Here is a 9,529-nt window from a genome sequence, read left to right as displayed (position 1 = left end):
ATAAAGTTGGCTATTGCTATAAAGACTTTAGTCGCCTTTCTTTAGATCCTGCTTTCCCAGGTACACGCTGTTTTTAGAGAGGTAAAAGCATGCCGTTAGACCACTTGGAGCTTTACAGGTCCCAAGTGTAAGGATGCAGTGGTGGATAAAATAGAGAGGCTGTAGGGCAGCAGTTCTGTCTCCCAACACTGACTGGAGCCCTGCAGAGACGTTGTGGGCAGGGTTTCACACTAGGAAATAAATAGCCTCAAAGGCTATTTATTCCATGCATATCCTGCCCCCCACCCTCTTCCCCCGCCTAGGGAGATGGGTAAGGGAAAAGGGGTGTGGATTCAGGGAGTCTGGCTGCTGACTCACTGTAAACCTCCTTCCCATCCTCAAAAGATATAAGAACAGACCCTGGTCCTGCCACTTCCATTGTCTTCAGAGATCTGACAGGCACTATTCCTGGTGCTGGGGGTCTCAGCTCTTTTCGGGAGCCCTGCCACACTGTTTCAGCTTTACCTCTCAGTCCACAGCATTAACAACTCTTCCAACAAACTCAATCCTGGAGTATCAGTGTCAGCATCCTCTTGAACCCTCTCCCATCCCATTCAAAACCCGACAGTAAGGACTTTCCCTTTTATGCTGTGTAGAACAATGAGCCTTAGAGAATTTTGAGGAGAGGAGTGAACTAATCTAGCTTGGACTTTAACCAGATCACTTTAACTCCTGAGTGGATAATAGGCTGGAGAACAAAGACAGATATTAAAGAAAAGTAAGAGAAAGATATAAAAGAGAAGAGGGCGGGTGGTGGTGGTGGTGGTGGTAAAAAGTGGCTGTGTTAGCAATCAGACATTTCCTCCGGCCTGCTCTCAGGGACTTACAGGCAGCTTTAAGCTATGTCTGGGTGCAATACATGCAGCTGTCTCCCGTGCATAGATAGATAGATAGATAGATAGATAGATAGATAGATAGATAGATAGGATATATCATATAGATAGATAGATCATATATAGATTCTCTATATATTTATATATCTATACATATATATCTCATATATTTGTTCAAAATCACCCCGGGTATGTGCAGATCACTTAAAACTCTTCCAGATGATTATTACAAGACTTTTCACTAGGGATGCTTTACTGAGCATGCTCACAAAGATCTTCTGCACATGGCCATGCTACAGTTGGTGGCAGGGTTATATAACTCCTAATTCACTATGCATATGTAAATAGTTTTAATATACCTGTTACATCCTTTTGAAAAGGAGAGGGGAATGGCAGGGTAAAAGCAGCCCATTAGGGGAACCTGTGCTTTAATTATATTATTCTCCTATAAAAAGAAAAAGCAAAGAGAAATATCCACTAAAAACAGGAAATTTTGAGATGGAGGAAAGTGCATAATTGCTGGGCTGTGGGGAGGCGGCCTAAAACAGATGGTGTTTGATTCACTAATTTAGGACTGTCCTAGGATATAATTATGTTCAGTTCGGCTTAGCAACCCATGTCAAATTAAACTAAGGAGAGGTAGTCTTTGGCATTGTAAATATAATTTTAAGATCTAGGGCTTTATTATCTTCTACATTAAGTAATACGATGATGATTTGTATTTTCATTTCACTGTGGGATTTTGATAGAGGACAGAGTTAGTTCATTCAAACCCAACCTCTAAAATAAAAATTGACATTTTGTTATTTGAAACAATGTCACTTGACTTGCTATAATAGTCACTGGAGCAATTTGAGGAGAGACCGGTATGTCCCATTTTTGCCCAGGACAGACCTAATTTATATATTAGGTAAGTTATTAATAATTCTTTCTTTGTTAAAAGTATGTCAGTTTGCCCATCCAATGCCTATGTCCAAAATCTTGTTGACAGTGAATGAATAATGGGGACTGGAGAGAAGACTCAGTGGTTACGCATGTCCCGAGGATGGAACTCAGGCTTGGGCTGCTCAGTGGGCATCTTCACCCTGGCTGGCCCTGAACCAACTGGTGATGAGGGTAAATAGTCTTACATGAGAACAGTATTTTGTGTTGTTTGTTGGTTTTCTATGCAGTTTCAAAGGTTTGCTTATACCATTACTACAATCATTTGATAGGATTACTTAGCATTAATCATGACAAGGTTGTCTGTGATCTCAATCTCCATTCCAAACTACTGTAAGTTATCTGAAAATTTTACCTGCTTTTTTTTAGGGGGGGGGAGGGGAGAGTGGCTGTGGTCACTGTTATACATGTCCAAAAGAAACTGTCCAAGAGGAGGAAACTTTTATTTAATTTATGGCTTTAGAAGTTTCCCTCCAAAGTGTCTGCTCTGGCCTGATGTGAGACAGAATGTCATGGTGGTGGGACTTTACACAGAGGAGGCTGCTTACATCAGAGAGGCTGTGAAGCAGAGGGAAGGAAGGGCAGAGAAAAGATGGCTCCAAAGTTTCCCGTTCCTGCCCTGAGTTACAGACTTCTTCCTTCCTGCCCTGAGTTACAGACTTCTTCCAGCTAGGTCTACGTTTTTCCACAACCTCACAGTTTAATAATATTATTAAATATTTTTTTTTTCAAGACAGGGTTTCTCTGTATAGCCCTGGCTGTCCTGGAACTCACTCTGTAGACCAGGCTGGCCTCGAACTCAGAAATCCGCCTGCCTCTGCCTCCCGAGTGCTGGGATTAAAGGCATGTGCCACCACGCCCGGTGATATTATTTAATAATTTTAATTAAGTAAGTAATACTATTACTTGCTATGGGCCAAGCCTTCAACATGTGAAACTGTGGGACATTTCAAATTCAACTTGTAACAATGGCTCTAAACATTTGTTTGTGGATGTTTGTGCAGACATAAGTTTTCAAACCTGTTGGGTACAGTGTGAGGCTGTATGTTTAGAGAATATGTAGGTTTATAAGAACCTGTCTTCTAAAACAGTTGTAACACTTTGTAGTATCTCAGCAGTGAATGAAGCCTGTCATTCATTGTCCATCTCAGCCTTTGGTGCCATTAGTACCTTTAATGCATCCTTTGCCTCATGATGGCCTACAGCGGTCTCCAGCAATTTATCAAAAAGACATTTTAAAGTTTCTATCGATTTATGGCCCCAGCAGTGTGGCCCTTCATTTATCAGGTTGTTGATCCTCTTGAATATCATTCATCCTTCTTATATTGAAGATTTTTTGTTTTGTTTGCTTATTTATTTACTTATTTTTGAGACAGTGTCTTATGTTTTCTAGGCTTGTCTCAATCTTGTTATGAAGCCAAGGATGACCTTGAACTTCTCATTCTTTTGCCTTTCTACTTTCCCATGCTGTAATTACAGGCATGAACCATCACAACCAGCTTTATGTACTGCTGGGGATTGAACCCAGAGCCCCACAGAAGCTAGGCAAGCTCTCTGTGGACTGAGCTCTATCACCTCTCAGATTAGCTTCATCCCCTGGAAAATAGGTTGGGAGATGCTTAGAGACAGTGTATGTAACAAACCCAGCTCTGTATGGCATTTCCTAACTGCTGTTAAGAAAAACAGTATGTGGGAAAAAAGCAACTCAGAACTATTCTAGACAATTTGAAGAGTACTAAGTGCAAACATCTCAAAGGCTCAATGATGTAGAAGAACAGGCCAACTCACCAACAAAGTACTTGGTGGCTATAAAAATGCATGGCAAACTGAATCTAAGCCCCAGGGGAAAGTAGCACTTAATCTTCTGCTGCCACCTGCTGGCCAGGAGTGAACTAAATAATGAGCAGTCCTAAATTTTCACTTAGTGGCTAGTGCTAGAAGTTGAACATGATTAGGGAATGAGTTTTCAAGCATTTTTAGAATATTAGAACTCTTAGGTGTGGAGACATGAGGAGGAAAAGGTGAGAAGACATGAGAAAGGAAGAATGCCCCTCCCCTGGAATCTAGTTTACTTTTCCTGCTGAGAGTAAAGAAACGTCAATTTAGAGCCGGGCAGTGGTGGCACACACCTTTAATCCCAGCACTTGGGAGGCAGAGGCAGGCAGATTTCTGAGTTCGAGGCCAGCCTGGCCAGTGAATTCCAGGACAGCCAGAGCTATACAGAGAAATCCTGTCTCAAAAACCAAAACCAAACCAAACCAACCAACCAACCAAACAAACAAAAAAAACCCGTCAACTTAATACATACAGGGATAATGTGTTTTCCTAAAGATGTCTCTAACAAGGGTGTTAAATACAACAATTAACCATGTTTATTAGCCCTCCTTTTTCCTCTCTAAGTTTAAACCTTATAAAACCACCTTACAATTTCATCGACACAAGAAAAAATAATAATATAAAATGTAAGCATGAGGCCTGAAGAGTTGGTTTGTCAGATAACAACACTCCCTGCTCTTTCAGAGGACCCAGGTTCAGTTCCCAGTCAGTATCCCCCACAGTGATTAACAACTGTCTGTAACTCCAGTTCTGAGTGATCAGACATCCTGTATTGTCTTCTTCAGGCACGATGTGCATGTGGTTTATATACATACAGTTAGGCAAAACACCCATAGACACAAAATAAAAATAGTTAAATAAATAACATACCAACTCATATATTTTTACTTAACTTTAATCATTCTAAAATTTTAAGCTTTTCTTAATCTTTAACCTTGTAAATTCCCCTTTAACCTTTGATGACTACAACTCAGAAAGCTACAGGACCATATATATATATATCACATTCATATATGTATATGTGTGTGTTTAAGACACTCAAGGACACCTGGCTCTCAGTAAATCTGTACCAACGTCTTTGGTTAGTATACTATTCATCTCCTACATGGCTCTATCTAAACTCACTAACTTGATAAACTCACTAACTTGGCTTCACTCTGGCTAAGTCCAGAATCTCACTGAGAAAAAAATCCTGAAGAATTTTTTGAGGGAAGTCAAGGATCTGGCATTATCTGGTCTCTAAGTGGGAGGAAATCCTTATGCTGCTAGGAGTTTGCTATTGTCACCTGCTGATGCTGATACCCACATAAGTTTTTATATAACACTAGTAAGTGGAGATAGCTTTGCTAAGAATATCAATATTATTTATAGATCATATGAATTAAAGTCATGTGGGTCATATGGATATGTCTTTTCATATGTTAATATTCCAGAGGCTTGTCAATGTTAGTGTCAGTAAACATGAACTGATATGAATTGTTTTCTTAATAATAATTGGATTCATGATTAGTATCTGTTTGAATTTCTTTTAGACAATCTGTTCACTAAACACATAATCCCCTAGACACAACTTAATGGGAAGAGGAAATAGGATACATGCATTGATTTTTGCTGAGTACCTCTGGCTTTCTCTGAGCTCATGGAAAGGTCTTACTGTGCAGGTTCCTTTAAAAAACACTTTTCCTTAATACAAAAAAAAAAAAAAATTAATTCAACAAAAGTTGCTGGACTACCTGGACTACATCCTGTAAACCAAGCTAATCAATCCCCTTTAAAATATATATGCATATACGTTTATTCTCTCAGTTCTGCTCTTTTCGAGAACCTTGATTAATATAATAAGTTCTAATAGAAGTTTTTCTTTTTCTTTTCTTTTAAAAATTTGTTTGTTTGTTTGTTTCCAAATGGGGTTTTTCTGTGTAGTTCTGCCTGTCTTGGAACTAGCTTTGTAGACCAAGCTGGCCTCAAACTCAGATATCCTCCTGCTTTTGCCTCCTGAGTGCTGGGATTAAAGGCATGTGATATTACCACCCAGCTTAAAAGATATTTTTCAAAGTGAATATATGGAGTTCTGAGAAGAAAAGGGTTATTATTTAGAGAGTGGTTAAACTTTTAAAATCATTACCATTTGTTAAACAGTATGTATTGCTTAATTATCTTAGATAAGTATTATTAGACCTGTGGATTTCTTTCTTTCTTTCTTTCTTTCTTTCTTTCTTTCTTTCTTTCTTTCTTTCTTTCTCTCTCTCTCTCTCTCTCTCTCTCTCTCTCTCTCTTTCTTTCTTTCCTTCTTTCTTTCTTTTTTAATGGTTTTAGAGCTTTATTGTAGAAAGGCAGGGGGAAAGGGATAAGGTAGAAAGAGGGAGAGAGGCCGGCCATGGCCACGTGGAGAGAGGGGGAAAGAGAGAGAGGGAAGGAGGGCTAGAGAGTAAGAAAGGCGAGAGCTTAAAGAGCAGATTGTGGATTTCTAAAACCCAACTCAAGTCAGGTGTCTTAAGACAGGTAGGAGATACAGGCAGGAGGATGAAGAGTTCAAAGCCAGCCTGGATTACTTGAGAACCTGTTTCAAGAAACAAAGTTCAAACAAGCAACATGTAATGTCTTCTTCTCCAGAGGGGATACACTGTACATCCTTAGGAATGTCCAAAGCCATGGATAATTCCAAACTGTGTAGACATTACTAGGTACATGGGCCACAAGTCTGCCTTCAGAGTTTCCTTGTATTAAAAAAAAATCAAGAGATAGAAATTGATAAAGTAAAATAGATTTCTTTGCAGTTTGGTTCAACCAAGGAGACAAAGGCTTCTAGTTTCTCTCGCTTTTCCTATAACAGTGTTATAATTTTACAGAAAAAAATGAAATAACGAGAAAATTTGTGTTCTTGTCCTCTGTCTGTGAGGTAAGTTGTCAGGACTCAGCTGCTTGAGATTGGTCCTCCTTTGGCCTCTCTCTCAGCACATGAGAGCCACCAAGTTTTATGATCCATGCTATACTACTTCATATATAGCATGCTTACCCTATACACTCAGACCTCTGATTCAGTGTAACACATAGATTAGGCACAATAATTACTAATCAAACAGAACAGTTATAACAATGTATTGAAATAAAGTTCCATGGTTCTACTATATGGAAGAATCAAGACAAATAGTAATTATTTTTGGACTGCAGTTGACTGTTGGTTAAAAAAAATCACAGAAAACAAAATTCTAAGATTCTTAAACCTGATACCTTAGTTTTTCTATATAATTTTTAAGTGTTTTCTTGTTTTGTTTTTTGAGACAAGGTCTTGAATAACTTTAGCTGATCTTGCCCTTGGTATGTATCTAAGGATAATCTTAAAGTCCCAACTGCCCCTACCTATATCGGCTGAGTTCTGGGATTACAGGTGTACACTGTGATGTCTAATGTTATTCAGTGTTGGGGACTGGACTCAGGATCTTGTGTACGATAAGCAAGCACTCTGAATTGCATCTCCAGCCAGTTTTTTTATATTTTAAATAAGGAATCAGAAACTGGTAAAGGAAAAACCAGGCAGGAGAAGATCCAGGATCTGTTTACCTTCCCTGGAACAATGTTATAGAAAAATAAACAAACAAACAGTCAGGAAATATGCAGCTGTCTATTTAACTGTGAGGTAAGTGTCAGAACTCTGAAATCTTTTAAAAAGAGATTTATTTATTTATAAGTGCATGCGACCTACTGATTCTATTTAGTATTGCTCATCTGTGCATGTGTTTGGGGCTGACCACTTGGGATTGGATGTCCTATTCAGGGGCTTGTTCCTAAAGAAAACTGATTCGCCTCTTTCTCAGCAGCTATTCATTTCCTGTAGCTTTGTCTCTAGTGGCAGGGACTTGTGGAATTTCCCCATCTATGGTGGCATGTCTACTGGTGTTGTCATTATGCAGGGGTTTTTCAAGCAACAACATTATTGAGATTTCATGAATCCAACTTCCCTTCCATGTCTAGAAATCATGATCCTGAAGTCCATGTCCTGATCTGGTGGCTTGTACAGTCTTTCTTCTTCCTTGTTTACTTCTTGTTTTTTTGTTTTTCTGCAATACTGTTCCAGGAAAGGTAAATAAAAATTAGGATTTTCACCTCCATGGTTTTTCTTTTACAGTTTCTGATTGCTTATTCAAAATATAGGGAAATTGACTGGAGATGCAGCTCAGTGTGTAGGGTGCTTGTCCAGCATACACAAGATCCTGGGTCTAGTCCCCAACACTGAAGAGAGGGTAGAATCCTTCTCTTGCCTTAGTCATTGTTGATGCCCTTATCTAACTTGTTTTGTTATTTTCCCTGAGCTTTATATGTGAAGCTGCATTGTAGATGTATCAACAGGGGAAAGCCCTCCCCCTTTAAAAACAAACAAATAAACAGGCAAAAAGCTGGATAATGGTGGTCCACCCTTGGACGTCTTCTGTTGGGCAGCTCTGGCTTACCATCTTTACTCTGTTCTCAGGACCTCTGCTTCCTTATCAGGATTTAATGAACTGTTCTACTTTCGCACTCACTTGTCCAGTGTTTCTGTCTGACTGGGTTTCATTGGTAGGATCCGTGGGATAAGAACTTGATGTTGGTCTCTGATTTTGAGAGCTCCAACATTTGTTGATTTTTTCTGGCACCTTTGCATCAATACCAAGCCCTACTGAGTTTATTGGCTAGACAGTTATGGCCCTCAAAGAGAATATCCCAGTTACACTACTGGGGAGGAGTTTCTGAGGAGCTGAGAGATACATTTTTTTTTTTCTTCAGTGGTGGAGCTGCCTAACATTGCTCATACTTTAAAAAGAAATCTCAATTATACTCATTGGTTCTCTAAAGGGTAGAATCCATTCCTTGCTTTAGTCATTGTTGGTGCCCTATTTCACTTGCCCTTGGAAAAGTTCACAAGACACATGGTGTGTGTGTGTGTGTGTGCATGTGTGAGCGCATTTAAAAAGTGTAGTGATAGCCGGGCGTGGTGGCACACGCCTTTAATCCTAGCACTTGGGAGGCAGAGGGATTTCTTAGTTCGAGGCCAGCCTGGTCTACAAAGTGAGTTCCAGGACAGCCAGGGCTACACAGAGAAACCCTGTCTCGAAAAACAAAACAAAACAAAACAAAACAAAAAAGTGTAGTGATGGAAAATATGAAAAAAATCTTGGATTAACTTACAGCTATAGTCATAGTCGTGGAAATAAACATTTACTTATTTTAAAAATCATTATAGCTGGGCAGTGGTGGCACACACCTTTAATCCTAGCACTTGGGAGGCAGAGGTCGGTGGATTTCTGAGTTCGAGGCCACCCTGTCTCGAAAAAAAAAAAAATCATTATAAAATATACAATGTGAATATTCAGTTAAGGCCACCCAGTTGTTAAAACTGAGAGTAAGTGTGATGGTTTGAATAAGAATGATTTCCGTAGGCTCATATATTTGGAGTCACAGTTTCAAAACTTTAGAGTTTCAAAAGTCCATGCCAGGCACAGTGTCGCTGTTCATGCGTGCGTGCATGTGTGTGTGTATCTGTGTCCTGCCTATGGATCAGGATGCAGCTCTTAGGTACTGCTCCAGTGCCCACCTGGATGCTGGCATGCCTTCCCTGTCATGATGATAATGGGACTAAACCTGTGAAACTGTAAACCAGCCCAGTTAAAAGATGTTTCCTTCTATAAAAGTTACCTTGGTCATGGTGTCTCTTCACAGTAATAGTTCAGTGACTAACACAGCAATCATCGCAGGGTTTGGCTTTTGTTTTGTTTTTGATACTTTGTAAGATAAATGGTGATTGATATTTAGGATGCTCTCCAAAGGCATCTTTACAATGTCTATGTGTAAGTGCATTTTTCTGTATTATGTAACTTTTTGTTATTGAAAAGTTTGCTTTAAAA

Source organism: Mus caroli, chromosome 9 (assembly GCF_900094665.2).
Source record: "Mus caroli chromosome 9, CAROLI_EIJ_v1.1, whole genome shotgun sequence".
In the NCBI taxonomy this organism is placed as follows: Eukaryota; Metazoa; Chordata; class Mammalia; order Rodentia; family Muridae; genus Mus; species Mus caroli.
This window is presented reverse-complemented; position numbering follows the sequence as displayed.